Here is a 26905-nt window from a genome sequence, read left to right as displayed (position 1 = left end):
CCTAATGTTGGTGCTTAGGTGGTAGCAAATACTTTCAAAAAAGAAGAAGTTTTTCCCTACTTCAACCCTCCCCAATTTTATCATCTCCATGAATTTTTCAACCAAACAGTGTTAACAGCATATCGAACAGGAGTCATATATACGGGGAAAATAATGCTACGCCCCTAGTCCACTCATGATACCAAAATGGAGATGTCACTCTCAGCAGATTGTGTATTTATGATGAGGGCTCTCTTCTCCACGCTTTAATAGGATGTTGTTAGTGTTGACAATATAAATAACCTTCATTAGGTTTCAGAGTTAATACAGTAAGATGAAAAGTCATTCATACCTCTGAGAGCTATTGATTCAGGTTGCCAGCAGACTCCAGTTTATACTGAGTTCAGATTCTGAAGGTTTTCTTTGCAGCACAAAGGCTAGACACATTTTTAAATGAAAGCTTACAATTCTAGAACACAAGAAACTGGTTATCAAGAATGAACCCAACCTGACTCCTTAATAATCAATTTCCACTGGTTCGTTAACAGTACAAAATGACATCCACTCACCAATACGACTTACTGAGAGGCTTTTCTTACATTTGTCAAATGTAGGGCTTCCTGCAGTTTAATAACTGCCATTATAGACAAGACGGTAGACTACTGTACATTGTGAATTAGATGGCTATCTTGTGACATGCAGTAGTTATGCAATAACAACTCTTAAGTTGTGCTTTCCGTCAGGGCATTTCAAAGTGCTTTACACACCAAGTATCATTGTTCCCGATTCACAGCCAGGGGAACTGAGCTGGAAATCATTCAATGTCCAACATGTGCAGGAGCTAATAATCAGCTGTGAATGGTTTAGAAGAGAACTCTAAAATAACTCTAAGGATAAAGACATCCACTTCCACACAAGAGTGCCCCAAAGCCTGCCATTATGTAAGCACAACTACTCTTCATTTAGATATGGGATGGGCAAACTATGGTCCGGGGGCTGCATCCAGCCCTTCAGATGTTTTATTCTGGCCCTCGAGCTCCGGCCAGGGAGCAGGGGCTTGATCCACACAGCTCCTGGAAGCAACGGAACGTCTCCGCTCTGGCTCCTAGATGAGGGACAGCCAGGGGGTTCTACATGCTGCCCTTGCCTCAAGTTCCGCCCCCACAGCTCTCATTGGCCAGCAAACAAGGCCAATGGGAGCTGCAGAGGCAGCAGTTGCACCTCCGCATAGGAGCCAGAGGGGGGACATGCTGCTGCTTTCAGGAGCTGCTTGAGGTAAGTGCCGCCCAGAGCCTGCACCTCTGACCCCCTCCCACGCCCCAACTCTGATCCCATTCCCTCTGTCCGAACCCCTTGGTCTCACCCTCCTGCATCCCAGAGTCCTCACTCCCTCACCCGCACCCAAATCCCCTGCCCAGGGCCCCCTCCCACATCCTGATCTCTTCATTTCTGGCCCCACCCCAGATCCTGCACCCCCAGCCGGAGCCCTCATTCCTCCCACACAACAACCCAAATTTTGTGAGCATTCATGGCTCACCATACAATTTCCATACCCACATGTGGCCATCAGGCCAAAAAGTTTGCCCACTCCTCATTTAGATGATTTATGACTAGAAAATGCAGATTTGAAAGGCCTGGAAAATAACTTATTACCTTATTTGCAGAGCTGCTGAGCACCTGAAGCTCCCACTGAAGCCAATGACAGCTGCTGATACCCATCTTCCAACAGTGGATTATAGATTATAGTAGATTACACATATCATTGTTAATAATGCTCTCCATCTTTTTTCAATCAGATGCTCTCAAAGCACTCTACAGATATCAATTTAGCATCACAACAGACATTTACCCTCCTTTACAGATAGGGAAATGGGCATAGAGAGATTTCTTGCCTGATTTTTAGACATGCTGAGCATCTGTAACTCCCTCTGAAGAGCTAACCTTCTTGAAGTCAATGGGAGCTGCAGATACTCGGAACCTCTAAAAACCCAGGATGTCTTGGCTAAGATCACACAAATCTCTGGGAGAGCCAGGAACAGAACCCAGATTCCCCAACTCTCAATCTAATGCTGTTACCACAAAACTATCCTTCCACTAAAAATAACTGGCTATATCCCACTAATAGACAATGTACACAAAACTTAAAAACCCTAAATGAAATGTGTGGCATGAATAATACCATAAACATTCATCTGCTTAAACTATTTGGCATTTGCCCAAGCTGTTCTACCGTTGTAAATGGTTCACATAGAAATAACCTACAATGTTTTACACTTTGGACTTGAAACAAACCTCAAGATACCTTTCTATGCATTATAGCTATCTTTGATTTCATACACTATACACAGTAATGTCGTCCTAGGAAAGTCATGTTGAATTTGAGGAAATCCAAAAACTTCATTAGATAGTTGTGCTAATAATAAAGCTTTAATTAGACAGAATTCACAACAGGATAAACAAATTACCAGCAAACTATATTCTTCTGAAATATTTTTCTCATTTTACTTCCAGTTTCTAATTTCAAAGTACTTCTATAATGAAGAACTCAAATGTTCATCTCTCTCTCCTCAAAGCGTCCCACATCTCTGCCAACAAAATGCTACAGTTTTCTTACTAGGAAAGAACACCCATAAATATCCCTCCTCTCTGATGAGGGACTACATACTCCATGGTCCCATCATGTTAGCACAGGTCCAAGCAACTAGAATCTAGATGCAAAAAGCAGCTATAAGTGTTTGGAAGGAAAATAAATCTCGTAAGACCCAGGGTCTCATGTTAATAAACTATGTAACAGAACAGCCTAGTCCCATTTTAGGTATAATTAATCAGTGGTGCAACCTTGTGTCAAGCAGATTAACATAACAGCCCAGTTCATAAGCAGAGAATACAAACACTTATGTATTGGAAACATCCTAAAATGGTCACACTAAGCAAATAAAGTGGTGCTCACTCATTGGATATATATAGCTGTGCTGCACAGTCCTCCTTCGATCCTAGAATGTTACTGTTTACCAACATACCCAGTACCCTATATCCATAGGCTGCTCTTACCTACCCCTCTTTCTAACAAATGTGCCATGCCACAGAATTACTCCAAAGTTCATGTGCTAGCTCCAAGAAAGGTGTAGGGATTCAGTAATACAAGCAATACAGGTCATGATAGGTGTTCTGTGACTTTGCCTCTCTCCTCCTCCTTCATACATAGCTGTAAGTACTGTAAGATTAAAAACACATTGATTCAACACATAGAAGAGACTGCAAGGTCAACCACATGGAAACAAGCTGCCAAATACACTTCTATTTAAAAATCTACCTAGCTGTTCCTTTGCAAATTACACTTACAAAGCCTGCAGATACAGCCACAAAAGAAAACTAGATACATATAAAACAGTAGGATAATTTTAAAAGACACATTCTGCATAATGAATTGAACAAACGAGTCTCACCTTTTCCCCAGCAGAGCCTGCACAAGAGAAGCAATGCAAGGTTACGTGGTGAAAATACATTTGCTGCAGTTACGGTCAAATCCAGTTGGTGTCTTCATTCTCCGTGAACAATAAAACACTGAGCCTAAAACTTAACACTTTCCTGCTGAGTGCGGCTCATAAGTTCTAACTGAGAACTGTGGCAACAAATACAAGTCTCTCTGTAATAGGCTAAATTGAATGAAATCTTAGGAAACAATTGTAGCAAAACTATTTCTGATTTGGCTGCATATCCTGCCCCAGAGAGCAGTTAGATTTTTTTTTTAAACTGATGTATGAGCTGTATATTTGGCAGTAAGCAATCACAAGACCTTGCAGTGTTGACTACTACAGAGGTGTAAATACTTGCTATGCATATCATTACTAAGGCATCCATCTCCGCAGTCTCTATCCACTATACATTATGGTTGGAGTGGTAGGAACCACAACAGTTAAGATGGTATAAGAGTTTCCATTCTAACCACCCCTTTGTGCCTCAGTTTTCAAATTGTAATATTATTCATCTTTCAATTTTGGGGCTTGTCTTCTGCTTGAAGTTGATCTTTTTTAATTGAGCAAATATGGTTTTGCTCTCTTGCCCCCTCTACTGTAAGTAAAGTAGAAAAGACATTTTCCCATAATAAATAATAAAAATAAAAATATTGAGACTTCTTTTGAACAGCCCTCCTGCCAAAAGAGTTGGAGGATAAGCACTGACATTTCGCAGCAAAACAGACCTCACTGAGCAGAAATACTTTTGAGTGGGTCTATGAGTTCTACGCCATTAAATACTGAACGCACACAAAACATTTTGCTCAGGTACCATGCAAACGTGACCAGTTAAAGTTCCAATTCTGCAATGAGATTAGTGAGGGCAGAGGGGTCCATTTGTGTGGAATTGTTTGCAGGAGCAGAGCCGTGTTGTGTAGGGGAAAACACATGTAAAGTGTGTATGGGCTGATAAAAAGACGTGGCAGGAGCTCCTTGTATAAGAATCAAAGATAAAGGAGGGCTTCTCTGATGTACCTTATAAGCAGACCTCCTAAAGAGACCTGACAATCTTTTCTGATAGTTTTGATCAGGGAAAGGACATGCTGTTGGCCTATTTTCTGCAAGCCAGCAGAAGCTCAACCAGTCATGAAGAGTTAAATTTTTTTAGATGTTTTCTTTTTAAATATTTGGGAGATCCCATACAATTATGTACATTAGAAGTGTTAAGTTGGCAAAGTTAAGCAGTCATCTGTCAGGAATGCCAGAATTAAGGCTGCATACAGAACCTCTGCCCAGACTCCACCCACTGATTTCAGTACAACACTGCTGTGCAGTCTGCCTCCATGACTGAATTTGGTCAACCTGTGTCATAAACAGATAGCTAAGGGTTAATGTTCCTTTACCTGGAAAGGAGTAACCTGAAACACCTGACCAGAGGACCAAGCAGGAAACAAGACTTTTTCAAATCTGGGTGGAGGGAAGTTTGTGTGTGAGTCCTTGGTTCTTGTCTTGTGCCTGTACTCTCTCGGCTATGAGAGGGATTTTTTCTGTCTCCTGCCTTTCTAATCTTCTGTTTCCCAGTTGTAAGTACAAAGAGTTGGTTTTTTTTGTATTTACATGTGTGTAGTTGCTGGAGTGTTTTGAATTGTGTTCTTTTTGAATAAGGCTGTTTATTCATATTTCTTTTAAGCAATTGACCCTGTATTTGTCACTTTAATACAGAGAGACCATTTTTATGTATTTTTCTTTCTTTTTACATAAAGCTTTCTTTTTAAGACCTGTTGGAGTTTTTCTTTAGTGGGGACTCCAGGGAATTGAGTCTGCAACTCACCAGGGAATTGGTGGGAGGAAGAAGTCAGGGGGAAAAATCTCTTTGTGTTAGATTTATTAACCTGACTTTGCATACCCTCTGGGTGAGGGAGGAAGAGGAGAGATTAGCTCTCTCTCGGTACTTGTGTTTTCCAGGACTGGAAATAGGGAAGGTGGAGTCCCTCTGTTTAGATTCACGGAGCTTGCTTCTGCATATCTCTCCAGGAACCCAGGGAGGGAACACCTGGAGGGGGGAAGGGAAATGGTTTATTCCCCTTTGTTGTGAGACTCAAGGAATTTGGGTCTTGGGGTCCCCAGGGAAGGTTGTTGGGGGGACCAGAGTGCCCCAAAACACTCTAATTTTTTGGGTGGTGGCAGCTTTACCAGGTCCAAGCTGGTAACTAAGCTTGGAGGTTTTCATGCTAACACCCATATTTTGGACGCTAAGGTCCAAATCTGGGAAATATGTTATGACATGGTGGCAGAGGTGGGATAGATAGATAGAATCCAGAAGCCAGTAGGAATATTATATTTTTCTTTTCTCTACTAGGGGCTTTTAAGCAGAGAGGGTTTGGTTTAAAAGGAACCAGAGAGATTTTTTTTCTCTGCTCTCTCTGGCAGTTGTGGCTTGCATATTAAGCAAGGAACCATTAAGGAACTATTAAGGGTCTTTTGTGACAATAGCACTCCCATTGAGAGTCAGTATCCAGCAATACACATGCAAATACAGTGGTTTTTCTGGTTTACTTTACATTTAAAAGATTAGCTAGAGGAAGAAAGGGAAAAAGGCACTGTTGCTAGGCAGACCCCAGGAGGCAACAGAGAAGCTGCAGTTCAGACAATAAACACCAGAGGGCGCCTCAGCACAAGAAAGCAGAAAACACAAGTTCCAAGGAAAGCCTTAGGCAGGAGCGAGCACGGCAACAAGCCATAGACAAAGAAAATGAACATAAGAGACGGATACAACTAATTAATGCAGAACTAGCCAAGGAAGAGGCAGCCCACAAAAGAAAACAACAAAAAGAAGAGGCAGCTCACAGAAGGAAACAAGAAAAAGAAGATGCAGCCCACCACAGAAAACTACAAGAAGAAGAGGTGGCCCACTGCCGAGAAATGGAAAAACAACAAAAAGAAAGTGAAGAGAAGGAAAAACAGATAAAACATGAACTGGAATTAGAAAAGGCTAAGCAACATGCTCCAGCCAATCCTAACAACCCTTCGCCAATTATGCTTCCACATCCCAAGAAATTTCCCACCTACAAGGCAGGTGATGACACTGAGGCCTTCTTAGAAAATTTTGAAAGAGCCTGTCTTGGGTACAGCATCCCTGAAGACCAGTACATGGTAGAATTGAGGCCACAGCTCAGTGGACCTTTAGCAGAGGTGGCGGCTGAAATGCCTAAGAAGAAAATGAACGACTATAAACTTTTTCAAACCATGGCCAGATACAGAATGGGAATAACCCCGGATCATGCCCGTCGGCGTTTCAGAACCCAAAAGTGGAAACCAGATGTGTCATTTCCCAAACACGCCTACTACGTTGGGAAAATTATGAGGCCTGGATATCAGGAAACAATGTTAAATCCATAGATGAACTGCAGCTCCTCATACAAAAGGAGCAGTTCTTGGATGGTGTTCCTGAGGACATAACACGGTACATACAAGATGGAAAACGCAAAAATCTCACCGAGGCAGGGGAGATTGGAGCCAAACGGATGGAAGTGGCAAAAAGCAAGAAAGCTACTGTCAAGGGAAACGAATACCCCAGGGGGCACACCGACCATAAACCCTACAACCGAAGACAGCCAAAGACCCCACATACAACCCAAGTAAAGCCACAGATGCCCTATTCTTCCACCTTACCAACCAGTCTCCAGTAACTCACCTCGACCCAGTGACCAGTCAGATGGAAGATGCTTTAAATGTAATGAACTGGGACATATCAAGGCCAACTGCCCAAAGACCGCCAACCGAGTGCAGTTCATTACACCACCATCACACCAAAAATCCCCAGGCCCAGATGCCTCTCAAATACCCTTGGAGCGAAGGGAAAATTTGAGAGTGGGAGGAAAGAAGGTTACTGCGTGGAGGACACAGGGGCACAAGTGTCAGCTATCCACCAATCCTTCGTAGACCCCAAATTCATCAACCCAAAGGCCCAAGTGACAATTTACCCCTTCATGTCACAAGCTGTAGACTTGCCTACAGCTGAACTGCCTGTCCAGTACAAAGGCTGGTCAGGAATGTGGACTTTTGCAGTCTATGACAATTATCCCATCCCCATGCTACTGGGGGAAGACTTGGCCAACCAGGTGAAGCGGGCCAAGAGAGTGGGAATGGTTACACGTAGCCAAACCAGGCAAACTTCCAGACCCATTCCTGTTCCTGAGCCGTCCACAGACGCCCCGTCTGTGTTACCAGAGACCCAGACAGAGGTAGTGGACCCGGATTCCATGCCAACCACTGAAACAGCCACAGCGCCTCCAGTCCCAGGCCCGGAACTGGAACAGCAACCAGCACCAGCAATTGCAACCACATCTTCAAACTCAACGCCAGAGGGCGCCAGCGAGCCAGAACTGGCAGAAGCAACAGACAGCCATACCCAAAAGGCTCAGCCAGAGCCTGAAATACCCTCAGGTGCACCAGCGGAAAGCGGTTCACCAGCAACGGAAACAACCCCATCACCTACATCGCTTCCAGAGGGACCAAGTCCAAGTCCACAGTCTGAGGAAGAACTGGTAACCCCAGCCTCAAGGGAACAGTTCCAGACTGAGCAGGAAGCAGATGACAGCCTTCACAAAGCTTGGGCGGCGGCACGGAGCGCCCCACGGCCTCTCAGCTCTTCTAATTGATCCCGGTTTGTTATAGACCAAGGACTTTTATACAAGGAGATTCTTTCTGGTGGACACCGGGAAGAATGGCAGCCGCAAAAACATTTGGTGGTTCCAACTAAGTGCCGGGGGAAGCTCTTAAGCTTAGCCCATGATCATCCCAGTGGCCATGCTGGGGTGAACAGCACCAAGGACCGGTTGGGGAAGTCCTTCCACTGGGAGGGGATGGGCAAGGACGTTGCCAAGTATGTCCGGTCTTGTGAGGTATGCCAAAGAGTGGGAAAACCCCAAGACCAGGTCAAGGCCCCTCTCCAGCCACTCCCCATAATTGAGGTCCCATTTCAGCGAGTAGCTGTGGATATTCTGGGTCCTTTCCCAAAAAAGACACCCAGAGGAAAGCAGTACGTACTGACTTTCGTGGACTTTGCTACCCGATGGCTGGAAGCAGTAGCTCTAGGCAACACCAGGGCTAACACGGTGTACCTGGCCCTAACAGACATTTTTGCCAGGGTAGGTTGGCCCTCCGACATCCTTACAGATTCAGGATCTAATTTCCTGGCAGGCACCATGAAAGAACTGTGGGAAACTCATGGGGTGAACCACTTGGTTGCCACCCCGTACCACCATCAAACCAATGGCCTGGTGGAAAGGTTTGATGGAACTTTGGGGGCCATGATACGTAAGTTTGTCAACGAACACTCCAATAATTGGGACCTAGTGTTGCAGCAGTTGCTGTTTGCCTACAGGGCTGTACCACATCCCAGTTTAGGGTTTTCACCATTTGAACTTGTGTATGGTCACGAGGTTAAGGGGCCATTACAGTTGGTGAAGCAGCAATGGAAAGGGTTTACCCCTTCTCCAGGAACTAACATTCTGGACTTTGTAAGCAACCTACAAAGCACCCTCCGACACTCTTTAGCCCTTGCTAAAGAAAACCTAAAGGATGCTCAGGAAGAGCAAAAGGCCTGGTATGACAAACATACCAGAGAACATTCCTTCAAGGTAAAAGACCAGGTTATGGTCTTGAAGGCGCAACAGGCCCATAAGATGGAAGCATCATGGGAAGGGCCATTCACGGTCCAAGAGCGCCTGGGAACTGTGAACTACCTCATAGCATTTCCCAATTCCTCACTAAAGCCCAGAGTGTACCATGTTAATTCTCTCAAGCCTTTCTATTCCAGAGACTTACAGGTTTGTCAGTTTACAGTCCAGGGAGATGATGCTGAGTGGCCTGACGGTGTCTACTACGAAGGGAAAAAAGACGGTGGCGTGGAAGAGGTGAACCTCTCAACCACCCTGGAACGTCTGCAGCGGCGACAAATCAAGGAGCTGTGCACTAGCTTCGCCCCATTGTTCTCAGCCATCCCAGGACGGACTGAACGGGCATACCACTCCATTGACACAGGTAATGCTCACCCAATTAGAACCCCACCCTACCGGGTGTCTCCTCATGCCCAAGCTGCTATAGAACGGGAGATCCAGAACATGCTACAGATGGGTATAATCTGCTCATCTACCAGTGCATGGGCATCTCCAGTGGTTCTGGTACCCAAACCAGATGGGGAAATACGCTTTTGCGTGGACTACCGTAAGCTAAATGCGGTAACTCGTCCGGACAACTATCCAATGCCACGCACCGATGAGCTATTGGAGAAGTTGGGACGTGCCCAGTTCATCTCTACAATAGACTTAACCAAGGGGTACTGGCAAGTACCGCTAGATAAACCTGCCAAGGAAAGGTCAGCATTCGTCACCCATGCGGGGGTGTATGAATTTAATGTCCTTCCTTTCAGCCTTCAAAATGCACCTGCCACCTTCCAGAGGCCGGTAGATGGTCTACTAGCAGGACTGGGAGAATATGCAGTTGCCTACCTCGATGATGTGGCCATTTTTTCGGACTCCTGGCCCGAACACCTACTACACCTGGAAAAGGTCTTTGAGCGCATCAGGCAGGCCGGACTAACTGTTAAGGCCAAAAAGTGTCAATAGGCCAAAACAGAGTGACTTACCTGGGGCACCAGGTGGGTCGAGGAACCATAAACCCCCTACAGGCCAAGGTGGATGCTATCCAAAAGTGGCCTGTCCCAAAGTCAAAGAAACAAGTTCAATCCTTCTTAGGCTTGGCCGGGTACTACAGGCGATTTGTACCACACTACAGCCAAATCGCTGCCCCACTGACCGACCTGACCAAAAAGACCCAGCCAAATGCAGTTAAGTGGACTGATGAGTGTCAAAAGGACTTTACCTAACTTAAGGCAACGCTCATGTCTGACCCTGTGCTCAGGGCCCCAGACTTTCACAAGCCATTCCTAGTAACCACGGATGCATCTGAGCGTGGTATAGGAGCAGTTCTCATGCAGGAAGCAACGGATCACAACTTCCATCCTGTCGTGTTTCTCAGCAAGAAACTGTCTGAGAGGGAAAGTCACTGGTCAGTCAGTGAAAAGGAATGCTATACCATTGTGTACGCCCTGGAAAAGCTACGCCCATATGTTTGGGGACGGCGGTTCCAGCTACAAACTGACCATGCTGCGCTAAAGTGGCTTCATACTGCCAAGGGGAACAACAAGAAACTTCTTCGTTGGAGTTTAGCTCTCCAAGATTTTGATTTTGAAATTCAGCACATTTCAGGAGCTTCTAACAAAGTAGCTGATGCTCTCTCCCGTGAGAGTTTCCCAGAATCCAGTAGTTAAAAAGTGTTCTTAAAATGTAAAAGTCTGTTAGTTATATACTTAGTGGTATATGTAAAGGTGCATGTGTTGTATTAATCTGTTTATTTTAAAGTTCTAGGAGGAAATCGCCGCCAGTGAGGTTCCCCACTGTCTGCAATTTGGGGGGCCTGTCATAAACAGATAGCTAAGGGTTAATGTTCTTTTACCTGGAAAGGAGTAACCTGAAACACCTGACCAGAGGACCAATCAGGAAACAAGACTTTTTCAAATCTGGGTGGAGGGAAGTTTGTGTGTGAGTCCTTTGTTCTTGTCTTGTGCCTGTACTCTCTCGGCTATGAGAGGGATTTTTTCTGTCTCCTGCCTTTCTAATCTTCTGTTTCCCAGTTGTAAATACAAAGAGATTTTTTTTTTTTGTATTTACATGTGTGTAGTTGCTGGAGTGTTTTGAATTGTTTTCTTTTTGAATAAGGCTGTTTATTCATATTTCTTTTAAGCAATTGACCCTGTATTTGTCACTTTAATACAGAGAGACCATTTTTATGTATTTTTCTTTCTTTTTACATAAAGCTTTCTTTTTAAGACCTGTTGGAGTTTTTCTTTAGTGGGGACTCCAGGGAATTGAGTCTGCAACTCACCAGGGAATTGGTGGGAGGAAGAAGTCGGGGGGAAAATCTCTTTGTGTTAGATTTATTAACCTGACTTTGCATACCCTCTGGGTGAGGGAGGAAGAGGAGAGATTAGCTCTCTTTCGGTACTTGTGTTTTCCAGGACTGGAAATAGGGAGGGTGGAGTCCCTCTGTTTAGATTCACGGAGCTTGCTTCTGTATATCTCTCCAGGAACCCAGGGAGGGAACACCTGGAGGGGGGAAGAGAAATGGTTTATTCCCCTTTGTTGTGAGACTCAAGGAATTTGGGTCTTGGGGTCCCCAGGGAAGGTTGTTGGGGGGACCAGAGTGCCCCAAAACACACTAATTTTTTGGGTGGTGGCAGCTTTACCAGGTCCAAGCTGGTAACTATGCTTGGAGGTTTTCATGCTAACACCCATATTTTGGACGCTAAGGTCCAAATCTGGGAAATATGTTATGACAACCTGGAAGTACATGCATGTTTTATTGATTTGTTTTGAAAGGCCTCTGAAAAAGCTGACAGACCGCTCCGAGCCTGGACAGTCCAGGCAGTGGTTCAAATTCAGACTTTTCATGAGCAAGTGCAACTCCACTGGAAAAGGACCTGCTTACACCAGGTATGAATTTGGCCCAATGCACATGTTAAACCATGATCTGAACACAATATTCTGATACAGTGGTACATAGCAGCATGCCCCTCCAACAATAACATCTTTGTTGGTAACTACCTAATTCCTATTAACCTTGCTCCACTTTGGCATTGTCTTTTTATAGGAACTTCTCTCCCCACATGTCTCTCCAGGGACTGGCTCTTTAATATGGCAAAGGAACTACAGACATAGAGTACCTTACCTTTACTACAGAGAGACATTTCATACCTGCCTGCTGTATCTCTCTCCCCCGAAACCGTTGTTCCCAACTCCAGTTCTGTTTTTCCTGCTTATTAAATTTTGTATTACTGTAGTGCCTCCTGATCAGATGACACATTCTGACAATTGTCATGACTATATTCCAGTTTCAATTTAATTGTTTTGGGTGTATTGTTTGTTACTAAAATACCTAGAACAAGAGCCATAAACCATTCAAAAAACAAGCTTAAGAAACAGTTCAAACAAATGTTTTACTTTATGGACATGGAGCTAATCTGCATCTCTGTGATCCCATTGATTTCAGAGGTTCAGCACAGAACTGAAGAGGATACTCTTGGTATTACAGCCACAGGGAACAGTTGAGACATGTGGCTTTCACATTTTAACATAAAAAAACTTTTATTCTCTGTGCTGAAACTAAAAATATTGGTAGAATTAAGCCTATACCCCTCTTTTCTATTTACAGAAGATTCTCTTGAACCACACCCACTTTCTCAATAATGCCTACAGAAATCACCACCATGTGTAGAAGAATACTGGACAATAGACTGACTTACTTCAGCTCCATGTTCTTTCCCCTTCACATTGATATAGCAGAAGGATAATTTGAGCACTAGCTTGAACTGTGGGAGAACCAGGTTCAATTTCCTTCTCGGCCCCAGACTTTCTGCGTGACCTTGGGCCAGTCATTTAGGGGTATATCAGCAAGGTGGGAATCCACAAAGGTATGCAAGCACTTAAATCCCAGTTGTAAGGGGTGGGAGGGATAGCTCAGTGGTTTGCGCATTGGCCTGCTAAACCCAGGGTTGTGAATTTAATCCTTGAGGGGGCCATTTGGGGATTTAGTTGGGGATTGGTCCTGCTTTGAGCAGGGGGTCGGACTAGATGATCTCCTGAGATCCCTTCCAACCCTAATAATCTATGATTCTAACCTCAGGTTTAGGCACCTAAATCCCAGTTTTGTCTCCACTGTATCCACAAACCATCCATGGAACCCTGTAGGTGCCTAAACTCACTTGGCATCTAAATTTTCAGAGTAAAATTTCCTAAGGTATCTATGTTTCTGCCTCTGGGCATGTATATTGATGCTTCACTGTTATCTCCTGCCTAAGTCCCAGACATAGGTGGAGAGTTACATAGGCCCGTGGTGCCCATGCTCCACCAGTATTCAGGAAGGTGGGCCCGGCTCCACCAATGTTTGAGTTTATATTTTCAGAACCATCAGGTCTATAGGAAGGGCCCCACACTTTGGGGGAATGCGGGGTCCAGAGTTGCCTGGAGGGTTAGTGGGGGGTCTGGTGCTGGCAACAGTGAGTGACCTGGCCTCAGCCCACCCCACCCCATTCTGCTGTGCCCCACCCTGCTTCTTCCCACCCCTGCTCCGCCCATTCCCCACCCCCACTCCGCCCTTCCCCCAAGTCCCTGCCCTGCCTCTTTCCCCCCACCCCCGAGCAACGCAGGAGCTGGCAGGGCAGAGCAGAGCAAGGTGGGCTGGGACCTGTTCTGGACACCACCAAAAATTATACAAACTTGGGGCTCATGGTCCCAGAGCAATTCACAAATCAGGGAAAGACAGACAGTTGGCCACCTAAGCTGTGTGCAGGGCCTGATCCAGGAGGCATGCTCAGAGGACACCTACCAAATGGAGTTCTATTCAAAATCCAGCCAGAGAAGGAGCACATGGTGGTGGCAGCAGTGTCACCATCCATCTTATAACTATTAGCCCAGTGGTTAGAACACTCACCTGGGATATGGGAGACCAAGATTCAGTTCCCTGTTCCTCTTTCCTCCTCAGAGGGGTGTGTCTCCCACCTTTCAGGAGGTTGCTCTAACCACTGGGATATGGGATATTTTGATGTGGGGCTTCCACAATCTCTCCTGTTGAAGCTGTTGGGCTCTGAATAAATAATGATACAGTGGTTGAAACAGGGGGTCTGGATTCGGGGTCCTCTACCTCATAGGTCAGTTCCCCAATGACTGGATGAAAGTTATTCTCTCTCTCTCTGGCCCAATGACTGTTCCACTGTGGACAAATACTTACAATCATTAGTCCAGGGAAGAGAAGGAATGGGGGATGGAAGGGGTATGATTGTGAAATCCTTAATCAGGCAAAAGTTCTTCTGAAATAAAAAGTTAGAGTATTGCCAAACTAAAGAGTAGGCAATCAGGTCCAAAGACTCAGGGTAGACAATGATGGCGACAATTGAGCTCTGTGATAAATCATGACAACTCCCTATCTCTATGGAAAAAACTACAAACTGTATCTGAAATTAGTGATACACTGTCCCAGAACTGTGTCTACAAAATACTCTCAAAAAGGAGAGGTCTGTTCATGTAATGTTAGTGAAAATCCATTCCAGGACTGCAACAAATGCAATCTTTAGTAACACACACCTGATCTATGCTTTTCCCAGCATAGTTATGTTCATCAGGTGGAGCCGGGGAGGGGGAGGAAATCACACCCTTAACTAACACAGCTATGCAGACAAAATAACTAGTGTAAATGCAGTTTAAAAACAAACAAGTGCTTTTACCAATGTAGCGGAGTGATGACCCATTCCAGCCCTGACAGGGTTGGAACCATAGACTCATAGACTTTAAGGTCAGAAGGAACCATTATGATCATCTAGTCTGACCTCCTGCACAATGCAGGCCACAGAATTTCACCCATCCACTTCAATAACAAACCCCTAACCTATGTCTGAGTTATTGAAGTCCTCAAATTGCAGTTTGAAGACCTCAAGCTGCAGAGAATCCTCCAGCAAGTGACCCGTGCCCCATGCTGCAGAGGAAGGCGAAAAACCTCCAGGGCCTCTGCCAATCTGCCCTGGAGGAAAATTCCTTCCCGACCCCAAATGGGCAAGACTCACCAGCCAGCACCCAGGAAACAATTCTCTGTAGTAACTCAGATCCCATCCCATCTAACATCCCATCACAGACCACTAGGCATAATTACCTGCGGATAATCAAAGATCAGTTGCTAAATTAATTGCCAAAATTAGGCTATCCCATCATACCATCCCCTCCATAAACTTATCAAGCTTAGTCTTAAAGCCAGGTATGTCTTTTGCCCCCACTACTCCCCTTGGAAGGCTGTTCCAGAACTTCATTCCTCTAATGGTTAGAAACCTTTGTCTAATTTCAAGTCTAAACTTCCTAGTGTCCAGTTTATATCCATTTGCTCGTGTCCACATTGGTACTAAGCTTAAATAATTCCTCTCCCTCCCTAATATTTACCCCTCTGATATATTTATGAAGAGCAATCATATCCCCCCTCAACCTTCTTTTGGTTAGGCTAAACAAGCCAAGCTCTTTGAGTCTCCTTTCATAAGACAGGTTTTCCATTCCTCGGATCATCCTAGTAGCCCGTCTCTGAACCGGTTCCAGTTTGAATTCATTCTTCTTAAACATGGGAGACCAGAATCGCACACAGTATTCCAGATGAGGTCTCACCAGTGCCTTGTATAACGGTACTAACATCTCCTTATCTTTGCTGGAAATACCTCGCCTGATGCATCCTAAAACTTCATTAGCTTTTTTCACGGCCATATCCCATTGGCGGCTCATAGTCATCCTGTGATCAACCAATACTCCGAGGTCTTTCTCCTCCTCCGTTACTTCCAGCTGATGTGTCCCCAATTCATAACCAAAATTCTTGTTATTAATCCCTACAGGCGTGACCTTGCACTTTTCACTATTAAATTTCATCCTATTACTATTACTCCAGTTTACAAGATCATCCAGATCTTCCTGTAGGATATCCCGGTCCTTCTCTGTGTTAGCAATACCTCCCAGCTTTGTGTCATCTGCAAATTTTATTAGCACATTCCCACTTTTTGTGCCAAGGTCAGTAATAAAAAGATTAAATAAGATTGGTCCCAAAACTGATCCCTGAGAACTCCACTAGTAACCTCCTTCCAGCCTGACAGTTCACCTTTCTGTATGACCCGTTGTAGCCTCCCCTTTAACCAGTTCCTTATCCACCTTTCAATTTTCATATTGATCCCCATCTTTTCCAATTTAACTAATAATTCCCCATGTGGAACCCTATCAAATGCCTTACTGAAATCGAGGTAAATTAGATCCACTGTGTTTCCTTTGTTTAAAAAATCTGTTACCTTCTCAAGGAAGGAGATCAGGTTGGTTTGGCACGATCTACCTTTTGTAAAACCATGTTGTATTTTGTTCCAATTACCATTGACGTCAATATCCTTAACTACTTTCTCCTTCAAAATTTTTTCCAAGACCTTACATACTACAGATGTCAAACTAACAGGCCTATAGTTACTCGGATTGCTTTTTTTCCCCTTTCTTAAAAATAGGAACTATGTTAGCAATTCTCCAGTCGTATGGTAGAGGGCTGTCAGGCTGGGAGAACAGCCCAGGTTGAGTGGGGAAACAGCCGCAGCTGCGGTCACACCCCAAACGGACTCAGCTGGCCCTATAAAGGGACTGCTGGGCTGAAGCAGTCTCACTCTCTCTCTGCGTTCAGAGGAAGAAGGGGCTGGCTGCAGGGAGCTGGAGACAGGGTACCTGAATGGAGCAGGGCTGGGGACAGGCAGAGTAGCTGGGGAGCTCCAGCCTGGAAAGCCCCAGGCTGCGGTCTAGCATTGGGCCAGCTAGGTATTGGGTGTTGCAGAGGGCAGCACACGAGTAGCCAGAGGCAGCAGGTCCAAACCCCTTTGCCTGTGATGAGCGGCTTATACTGCAATCTGCCCCAGTGAATGGGGGATAGATGGAGACTGGGCAGTAGCCAAGACTGAGGTGAAGTGGGGATAGTGGGTGGGGGTTCCCCGGGAGGGGGAGACCCAGAACTGTGGGGTTACTGCCAGGGGGCAACACCCCAGATAACAGGGCACTGGGTCCTGGGAGGGACACAGGGGGTCAGAGTGAGGTAAGACAGGATCCCCTGGGAGAATAACATGAGGGGGAAAGGAGTCCAGGAGCGCTGGCTCTATTTTAAAGAATCCTTATTAAGGTTGCAGGAACAAACTATCCCGATGTGTAGGAAGAATAGTAAATATGGCAGACGACCAGCTTGGCTTAACAGTGAAATCCTTGCTGATCTTAAATGCAAAAAAGAAGCTTACAAGAAGTGGAAGATTGGACAAATGACCACGGAGGAGTATAAAAATATTGCTCAGGCATGCAGGAGTGAAATCAGGAAGGCCAAATCACACTTGGAGTTGCAGCTAGCAAGAGATGTTAAAAGTAACAAGAAGGGTTTCTTCAGGTACGTTAGCAACAAGAAAAAAGTCAGGGAAAGTGGGGGCCCCTTACTGAATGAGGGAGACAACCTAATGACAAAGGATGTAGAAAAAGCTAATGTACTCAATGCTTTTTTTGCCTCTGTCTTCACAAACAAGGTCAGCTCTCAGACTGCTGCACTGGGCAGCACAGTATGGGGAGAAGGTGAACAGCCCTCTATGGAGAAAGAAGTGGTTTGGGACTATTTAGAAAAACTGGACGAGCACAAGTCCATGGGGCCGGATGCGCTGCATCCAAGGGTGCTAAAGGAGTTGGCGGATGTGATTGCAGAGCCATTGGCCATTATCTTTGAAAACTCATGGCGAATGGGGGAGGTCCCCGATGACTGGAAAAAGGCTACTGTAGCGCCCATCTTTAAAAAAGGGAAGGAGGAGGATCCAGGGAACTACAGACCAGTCAGCCTCACCTCAGTTCCTGGAAAAATCATGGAGCAGGTCCTCAATGAATCAATTCTGAAGCACTTAGAGGACAGGAAAGTGATCAGGAATAGTCAGCACGGATTCACCAAGGGCAAATCATGCTTGACTAACCTAATTGCCTTCTATGAGGAGATAACTGGGTCTGTGGATGAGGGGAAAGCAGTGGATGTGTTATTCCTTGACTTTAGCAAAGCTTTTGATACAGTCTCCCACAGTCTTCTTGCCAGCAAGTTCACGAAGTACGGGCTGGATGATTGGACTATAAGGTGGATAGAAAGCTGGCTAGATCATCGGGCTCAACGGGTAGTGATCAACGGCTCCATGTCTAGTTGGCAGCCTATTTCAAGTGGAGTGCCCCAAGGGTCAGTCCTGGGGCCGGTTTTGTTCAATATCTTCATTAATGATCTGGAGGATGGTGTGGACTGCACTCTCAGCAAGTTTGCAGATGACACTAAACTTGGAGGAGTGGTAGATACCCTAAAGAGTAGGGATAGGATACAGAGGGACCTAGACAAATTAGAGGACTGGGCCAAAAGAAACCTGATGAGGTTCAACAAGGACAAGTGCAGAGTCCTGCACTTAGGATGGAAGAATCCCATTCACTGTTACAGACTAGGGATCGAATGGCTAGGAAGCAGTTCGGCAGAAAAGGACTTAGGGATGAGAAGCTGGATATGAGTCGACACTGTGCCCTTGTTGTCAAGAAGGCTAACTGCATTTTGAGCTGTATAAGTAGGGGCATTGCCAGCAGACCGAGGGATGTGATCATTCCCCTCTATTTGACATTGGTGAGGCCTCATCTGGAGTACTGTGACCAGTTTTGGAACCCACACTACAAGAAGGATGTGGAAAACTTGGAAAGAGTCCAGGGAGGGCAACAAAAATTATTAGGGAGCTGGAGCACATGACTTATGACGAGAGGCTGAGGGAACTGGGATTGTTTAGTCTGCAGAAGAGAAGAATGAGAGGGGATTTGATAGCTGCTTTCAACTACCTGAAAGGGGGTTCCAAAGAGGATGGATCTAGACTGTTCTCAGTGGTACCTGAAGACAGAACAAGGAGTAATGGTCTCAAGGTGCAGTGGGGGAGGTTTAGGTTGGATATTAGGAAAAACTTTTTCACTCAGAGAGTGATGAAGCACCGGAATGGGTTACCTAGGGAGGTGGTGGAATCTCCTTCCTTAAAGGTTTTTAAGGTCAGGCTTGACAAAGCCCTGGCTGGGATGATTTAGTTGGGAATTGGCCCTGCTTTGAGCAGGGGGTTGGACTAGATGACCTCCTGAGGTCCCTTCCAACCTTGATATTCTATGATTCTATGGCGGAGAAGACCAGCAGGAGTGGGTCCACACTCTTACAACCAGTATGGCTTTATTTTTTTCAGAGAACAAAAGAACTTGTTAGTACAAACTGCATCCCTACTATAAGTGTTTGCTCACAGCTATACCAGCAAACCCCATCTACTGGAGGCAACACCACAGAAAGCAAGTTCATTAACAAATAAGCCAGCAGGTTTGGTTACCCAACAGGACAGGAAAAGTGGATGAGCCCATAAGAACGGGACACAATTAGGCTTTAGCAGGTGGCAAGCTAGCCACAAGTAAATACTGAGGAGAGGATTTTTCTCTATTCTTTAACTTCAAACGTAAATGTCATTAGCTTTTGCCATACAGACTGAGTTTTACACTTTTGAGAAGGAGGTATTGTTTCCAGTAATTACTCACCTTTTAGGCTTAAGCAATATCTGATTTAGGCCTCTTCTGTACAAGAAAATCTACACTGATTTAACAAAGTCAAGTTTACAGATTGTTCTAGTTCAACCATGGAAAACCTCCAGGTAAGTGCACTTAAACCATTTTAACCCTCACTTAAACCAGTTTCACTTACATCAGTTAACTGATATAAGCTAAGTTGACTCAAGAACATTTTAAGGGTTTTGCACTGATTCAATAAATCAATTTTAAATCAACTCTATTACACCATTTCAGCTTCTCAAACAGACATGGTCTTACTCTTAAAGTAGAAGACAATCCAGCCCAGCACACAAACAGGCTAAGCTTTGATCTCAATCATCTCTACCAATATAAAACAGGAAGAGTTTTCCACCCCTGTCCCCCAAGGTTGAGCATCTAGATCTTGGGAGTAGAGGTTCCACCCTCATTCCCTATCAGTCTCAGGGTGTTTAACTGTTTTTCAAGCCTTGATTTTAGCGTATTTACAGTGATGTAGATGTGTTGTGCAAGATACACAATGCTTGGTTTGTTCACCCATGTGTTATAGATATCTCATCCTACTGTACGTAACGAAGAGGACAAGCAGAGAGAACTGTAGCTTGCCTATATTTGGGATTTTTTTTTAAGCCAGCATACCTATATCACCACAAACCCCGAATGCAGATACTCTCCAGCACTAGAAAGCAGGACTCATAACAGTGCACCTTATTCCAGTTTCAAACCAGGGTCAATCACACCAAAGCAGTACATCAAGACTGAAGGCTTATATTGGAGAAGCTGCACTACTGCCAAATTCTTTAACCCAGGCAAGCAACCTGTCACATAGGAGGACACTGAGGTACTGTGCATGAGACTATTCTTATGCAAACATTTAAATCAATACTGTAGTTCAGACACATATCAGGCAGTTTATTAAGATGCATGTTTATTACACCTTCAAGTCTTTATGGGTCAGGTTATAGGGGAATAAAACTTGTATCTTTGTAAAAGTACTTGAAGTCAGTTCTAGACTAATATTGCAAGTACACTGGTTTTCTAAAAGTGAGTTTTATTTTGTTGTAGTGGAATAATTTGTACATAATTTACAAGAAAAATAGTTACACAATTTACACTGATAGTCAAGAGAAACAGCAAGCTAATACATTATAGCAAGTAGCATTTACTAAGTCCTTGAACTATTGCACCAAGAGAGCCAGCCACATTTTTTACATATGTTATTAAATGTCAGCTATTGAACCAAGTTCTCTCTGCTAACAGGGCTTGTATAGATAAAAAGTTGCAGCGGCAGCTGCACTTTTTCTCAAAGCACTCACCATGTGTTTAAAGGACGATCTTACTGATTCTTGTTTAAATGCAGTTTGTCTTTATCCATTTCCAAAGTCCTTTAACAGAAGATGAAACTTCAAGTGAATACAGCCACACACAGACCTTAAATTGGCTTCACCACATCAATAAAAATTGATTGAGGAAGTAAAACAGGTGTTTATACTTGTACTTGCAAAAATATACCTAAGTACTTGTCCTCATACAGCATGCAAAAATGGTTTCAACACAACATTTCTCAAGGACCATGGTGTGATATTTATTGTTAGTCAAGTTGATTAGTTTAATGCTGCTTGACAACCTCATGTTATACAAACAGGCAGGAGATGTTATTCTCCAGTGTGTTCTGGAAAGATGGCAAACTCAGTAACCAGCCCGTCCTTTAGCAATATCTTTCCACACTTGACTTTGCTTCTTCAGCTCCTGGCTTCCCCTTCATATTTCCTTCTTCATTAATCAGTACAGTCATCACATTGCTAGACTCAGCCATGCCAGTTGCTTAGACTGTGCAATCTTTAGTTGCATTCCCTTAGCATTCAGACTGATAAAATGAAAAACTGTTCCCTTTATGTCCTTTTCACCCATGTTGTACCTATCCCTCTTCCACGGAGTGCTCTGCATTCTCCATCACAACATATTGCTTAATAACTTCTAAATTTCTCATTCTCTATGTGTTAATCAGTTTGTTTGCATACACTCCAGACAGAATGTTCCTTTACCTTTAAACACCACTAGGCATGCACTCTAACACAATCTTTGCTGCCCTACTGCACAATATGTTCAGACAAATTTCTTAAGTATTAGTAACCCACCTTTCCATTTCCACCCCATCATGTTGTCTCCTTTGAGCAGCTTGACATTTCACCTACTCTAATTTTACATCAATATGAAATTTATTACCAAGGTCCCTATTTTACATGTACTTTATAACCACTGGCACAACACACCTGACCAAGAATTCTTTGGACTTTTATTCCTAGGTACAAGAGAACTGTCTTTGCAGAGACAAATCAAAATTTTTAGATAATGGAACCAGGCAACAGGCTCTGGAGTTTTCAGTCAGGATTCCCAGATACTGTGTACACACACCTCATAGCCTGCTACCCAGCTTCCTCAGTTGAGAGAGACAGATGAAGAGCTTATTAGAGATGTAGTCTTGGGTTCTTTCTCTCCCTTGCTGCTGAAGAGCTCGTGAACTCTGCAAGAGCTTAAATCTGCAGCTGAGAGGAAAGGTTAGGAAGAAGGAATGCAGTTCTTCTAAATCAATTACACTTAGAGAGGCCAAATGGTTGATTATTAAAACCCCTCAGGACTTTGATGCTCTTCCACTATAAGGTCTAGGAAGTCTAACCCACTTGTTGGCTATTTCACTTATGCAGGCTGATGGGAGCAGAGAATTCCAAACTGCAGTCTGCAATGAGATGACTACTTTCCAACATCTGAATTTCAGCAGACAACAAACACGTTACTTTCCTAATATTAGTTTTCTATATCATTAGTTATTGTAGTGGCCATAGGGAGGTTATGTGATCACATATCAGAGGGAAATTGCCTGCACAATCAGGACTAAAAAGGAGGTGGGTGCATCTCTATTAAGATGTGGTCCTCATTAAGAAAAAGTTAGAGAATCTTTAGAGTAGGTCATATTCAGAAGCAGTTCATGCAAGTGATATATTTAATATTTCTAAATAAGCAAAAGATTCCAGTGATTTGATAAGCTAAAAAGAACTTTCCAGAAGTACAAGCATAATAGCAAATACTAGAGTAGAAGAGGACTACTGAGCCTGTGACCTGCATAATTACAGTATTCATGAAATCTTTTAATATGATACCACAATGTGACCCAGAAATCAACACCCTGACCGTGAGGGAAAGTGGACAAAACACAGATTGTTTATAGAGAACTAAAAGAGCGAAGTCAAGTAAAATTATTTTTGGAACAATGGGAGCTGTTCTCTGTACAGTACTATAGCTGATAATGTAAAGATCAGGATGCCATTGATCAGGATGCTATCAAAGGCAATGGCACTGGGGGTTTTTTCGGGGGGGTTGGGGTGGGGGGGGGTTAACCACAGTTTTAGCCACCTAGGCAGGAGCTGAAAAAAGAAGGCTATTTGGAACAGTAGCCTCTGAATGCAGTTTGTGCTTCCAGCGCCAGATGCACAGCAGGCCAGCCCCACTGTGCTGCCCAGAAAGTAACAGCTGGCAGCAGAGAGCTTTTGGTTGTTCTGTCAACAGCGAGTTTGTGGAGGGAAGTCTTTCCACTTTGCAAACACAGACTAAGGATCTACACTAGACCACATAGGGATTGTTAGTTTCAAGTCACTTCTGGCATTCCAGCTATCCTCCTCTTTATGAGCTAAAAATAATTTGCAAGATGCCCAGCTGAAGTGCTAGACCCCAGCCATGTAAAATAACCACTTACCTGTGAAGAGGGGACAGACATTTCAGTGCTGAGCATCATACAATGGAAGCCAAAGAAAACGCATAGAGAAGAGATTCAGAATAAACTCCCTGGCTGGGAAGTTATGGCAAGTTTAGCTACAGTGGGTTTTTTGAGAAGTAGGAAGGAAGAGAATGCCTGGCTCCTCCTTACAAGGGAATCCACATAGGCACTGGTGGCAGCTAAGTAAGACTATAAACATATAGGACTAGTTTTAAAGACTTACAATTATACAATTTCCTCCCTACCCTACCTACAGAGAGTCTAGTTGATGCCTGCTGCTCACCGAGGTGTATGTAGAGATAAGAAAAAGGTCATGCTGTCATCCACGGGATCTGGTAAAACTCAAGGTAGCCTAGGGGTTGTCTTCTTAGGAAAGTTTTTACCAGATATAGCAGTATTATTTAAATGTACACCCTAAAGCTCACCCAGTTCAGCACTCTGGACTTCCAATTTAGAAGGGGAGGCAGAGTAGAGTCACAAGCCCATTTGTTCATTGGGAACATGGTACCTGCAATGGGAAGGTACATGCAATGAGCCTGCATACTGCACCTTCCTATTCCATGCTTCTCATCTGTCCCTCAAAATGAGAGAACTGCATTTCAGACTCAGTTCTCCTCTGACACTGATGTTCAGGTCTAATGGGCAGCTGACCTTGAGAAACCCTCTCCGCAGTGGCTGGTAGGAGCCCTTCCGAGGGGAGAGGAAGAGAAAGACCTCGTCGATTCCTGCAGAACCTGCCTCCGTTGTGACAAGCGTCAAGTTCTGATGGTTCCAAACCTATCCGCCGCTGCACGTGAAAAGCCCACGGACCATCCCCTAGCCTTGTCTTCCTGAATCTGCAGGCAGCCAGACTCCTGGCCCCGGCTGGGCTGGCCAGGGAGGAGTTTCGGAGCCCGGGGGGGCTCCCCTGGCCACCTAGCATGACCAGAGCGGGTGCGTGGCCACCGCCCGTGCACGGGGGAAGGGGGGGATCCAGGGGCTGGGCCGCTGGCTCCACAGGGGCGAGCCCCGTTGCCTGCGCCTCCCCGCCAGGCTGGCAGCTCGGGACGGCGCCGCCCCCGCTTCTGCCCAGGGGCTCCAGCCCCGCGCTCGCTCGCGCGCACTCACCCCTGCTCCAGCAGCCCGGGCCCGCCAGCTTGCGGCACTCGGACGGCTGCATGTCGCGCGCGCCCGGCCCCGGCGGCGGATGCTGGCCGTAAGCGGCGCGCACAGGCTGCACTGGGCTGGCGACGCGCTGCGGCGGCGGCGGGCCTGCGCCACGTGACCGCCCCTCCGCCCAGCCCCGTCACGTGACGCGCGCGTGCCGGCCGCCGTCCATGACACCAGAGGCAGGACCGCTGCGGGCGGGGGGGTGGTGGTCGCTGCTGTGCGCCTTGGGAAGCGCTCTGCGTTCCCCACTCCCCGGTCTCCCTGGGCTTGCGGGAGATGAGAGATCCCCCTGGGGGCGGGCGAGGTGTGACAAGGCACAGCCGCCGCCTGGGGGCTCCGTGCCCACCCTGTCGGGCTAGGGGCTGCACAGACACACAGGACTAGGAGGAGGCGGAATCTCAAGGATGAGCCCCATGTTACAGATGGGGGAACTGAGGCACAGAGAGAGACCATGTGACTTACCTGATCTGGCACAGGAAGGTGTGAGAGAGCTGGGAACTGAGCAGAGGTCACCACCTCACAGTCCAGCCCAGGGGATTAGCCACAAGAGCACCACTCGCCCCAGGAGAAGAGATAGCAGTGGGTCAGGTGCAGGACCGGCGCTAGGGTTTTTCGTGCCCTAGGCGCACGGCTATTTTGCCGTCCCGCGCACCGCTCGCGCGGCTCTGGTGGAGCTGCCGCAGCCATTTCTGCAGAGGGTCCATTGGTCCGCGGCTCCAATGGAGCTGCCGCAGCCGTGCCTGCGGGAGGTCCACTGGAGCCGCACGGGACCAGCGGACCGTCCACAGGCATGCCTGTGGCAGCTCCACCAGAGCCGCGGACCAACGGACCCTCCGCAGGCACGACTGCGGCAGGTCCACCAGAGACACCTGCCGCCCCCCCCAGCAAAATGCCTCCCCCCGAAAATCCTGGCACCCTAGGCAATTGCCTAGTTCACCTCAATGGAAGCGCCAGCCCTGGTCAGGTGTTACCCCTTTCTCCAGATTATGGCCTGCCCTCTGCTTCAGAGGGGCAGGGAGAGAAGGGGCCTGAGAGCCTTATTGTGATGAGTCAACTTGTTTGAAATGAGAGGAGACGAAAATCATTTTAACTTACACACCTCTTAGCTGAGGTTGCAGAAGGCAAGCACAGAGTGAGACAGGGAAATAATGCGGCCAGAGTTTTTTAAACCAAAAACTGCTCTTGATAAAGTGGCTTCAGAGTTGGCTATTTATTCAGCATGGAAAATTAATTTCCTTCCACCATGCATGCTGGGAAATAGACACGTGCCATCAGATAATTATGTAAGCAGAGTCAGGATGAGCTCTACCCTGACATCTGGTGGTGAATTGTGGCAAGTGTGAAAAAGAACTTCAGAAGCTGGTCTCATTTGCATAGGCACACCCACCCCACCTAGCATGGGCCCACAGCTGCCCAAATGATCACTTTGGCTGCTGTGGGATCCCTAGTTTCTGTGTTATTAGGGCAGAAAGAATAAAGTGTTGTTACTCTGATTATGTGAATCAAGGCCAGCAGAACTGTTTTATGGCAGAGGGACTCACCATCAACTAAATAGCACTCGCTAGACAAGGAATGTGGGTTCCAAAGCCCAGTGAATTGAGAGAAGTGGGGGTAGTTATTTGTATTTGATGGTATGGATCTGTTTTGAGGGCCTGCAGCATTAATTTTATCTTCTCTTTCTACTGTTGAATATCAGAGCTAATTTTGATTTTATTAAGGATTTAATTACAGGCTGCTGTGCTGAATTTACTTTGGGCTAATGATGTGCCAGCATTGGGACTTCCCTATTAAAAGCAGATATCACTAAGAGCTGAAATAATTAAAGAGCTAAGATTGCTGGGAGTTGAGATCACTGAGTGCTGTGTTGACTCATGGGTAAGCCTGAAGATATATTGCTAAGTAGTTGCCGGAGCACTTTGTGGGATGGTTGGAGTGGCCCATGGGACGGTGAGGGGAATGAAGCGGTGCAGAGCAGAGTAGTTCATGAGACGGCAGGAGCAGCTCACGGGACAGCTGGTGGGGGACAGCTGGTAGAGTGGAGCAGCTCATGGTGAAGAGTGCAGCAGAACCCTATGGAGAGGCAGGGCAGTCAGTCTTGGACCACGTAAGGTGCTCCTTAACGCCCCTCGTGCCCCTTTCTCCCCCTGCCCCATTTCTACCCAGCTGGGGGTGGGGGCGTAGAACTCTGCAGATAAACTTTTGAACTCTGGGGCTGCACTGACCAAGGACAGAGACTTTTGGATTGCTGGACTTTTGGTGGGATTTTTGGGTTGCTAGACTTAAGAGACTCTTGAGCTGTTAGACTTTTGGGATTTTGGGGTGATCTTTTG

The 26905-nt window shown here is 45.7% G+C and overlaps 2 protein-coding genes across 5 annotated transcripts in view; one reads left to right on the top strand and one right to left on the bottom strand.

The window, feature by feature from the left end:
- Positions 1–25144, bottom strand: part of GALNT11 (polypeptide N-acetylgalactosaminyltransferase 11) — a 101174-nt gene extending 76030 nt beyond the window's left edge. For 2 of the 4 annotated variants that reach the window (XM_050940412.1, XM_050940415.1), the window contains exon 1: positions 24534–24630. The gene's annotated coding sequence lies outside the window, so the exon portion shown is untranslated. Of the gene's footprint in view, positions 1–23851; positions 23935–24533; positions 24631–25037 lie in introns of those variants that run through there. The other 2 variants (XM_050940413.1, XM_050940414.1) reach the window with 2 other exon arrangements.
- PRKAG2 (protein kinase AMP-activated non-catalytic subunit gamma 2) overlaps positions 1–26905 on the top strand; it is a 568070-nt gene that overhangs the window by 107820 nt on the left and 433345 nt on the right. The gene's annotated exons all lie outside the window — the stretch shown is intronic.

Source organism: Gopherus flavomarginatus, chromosome 2 (genome assembly GCF_025201925.1).
Source record: "Gopherus flavomarginatus isolate rGopFla2 chromosome 2, rGopFla2.mat.asm, whole genome shotgun sequence".
In the NCBI taxonomy this organism is placed as follows: domain Eukaryota; kingdom Metazoa; phylum Chordata; order Testudines; family Testudinidae; genus Gopherus; species Gopherus flavomarginatus.
Note: the sequence above shows the minus strand (reverse complement) of the source record. Positions and strands in the feature narration are given on the sequence as shown.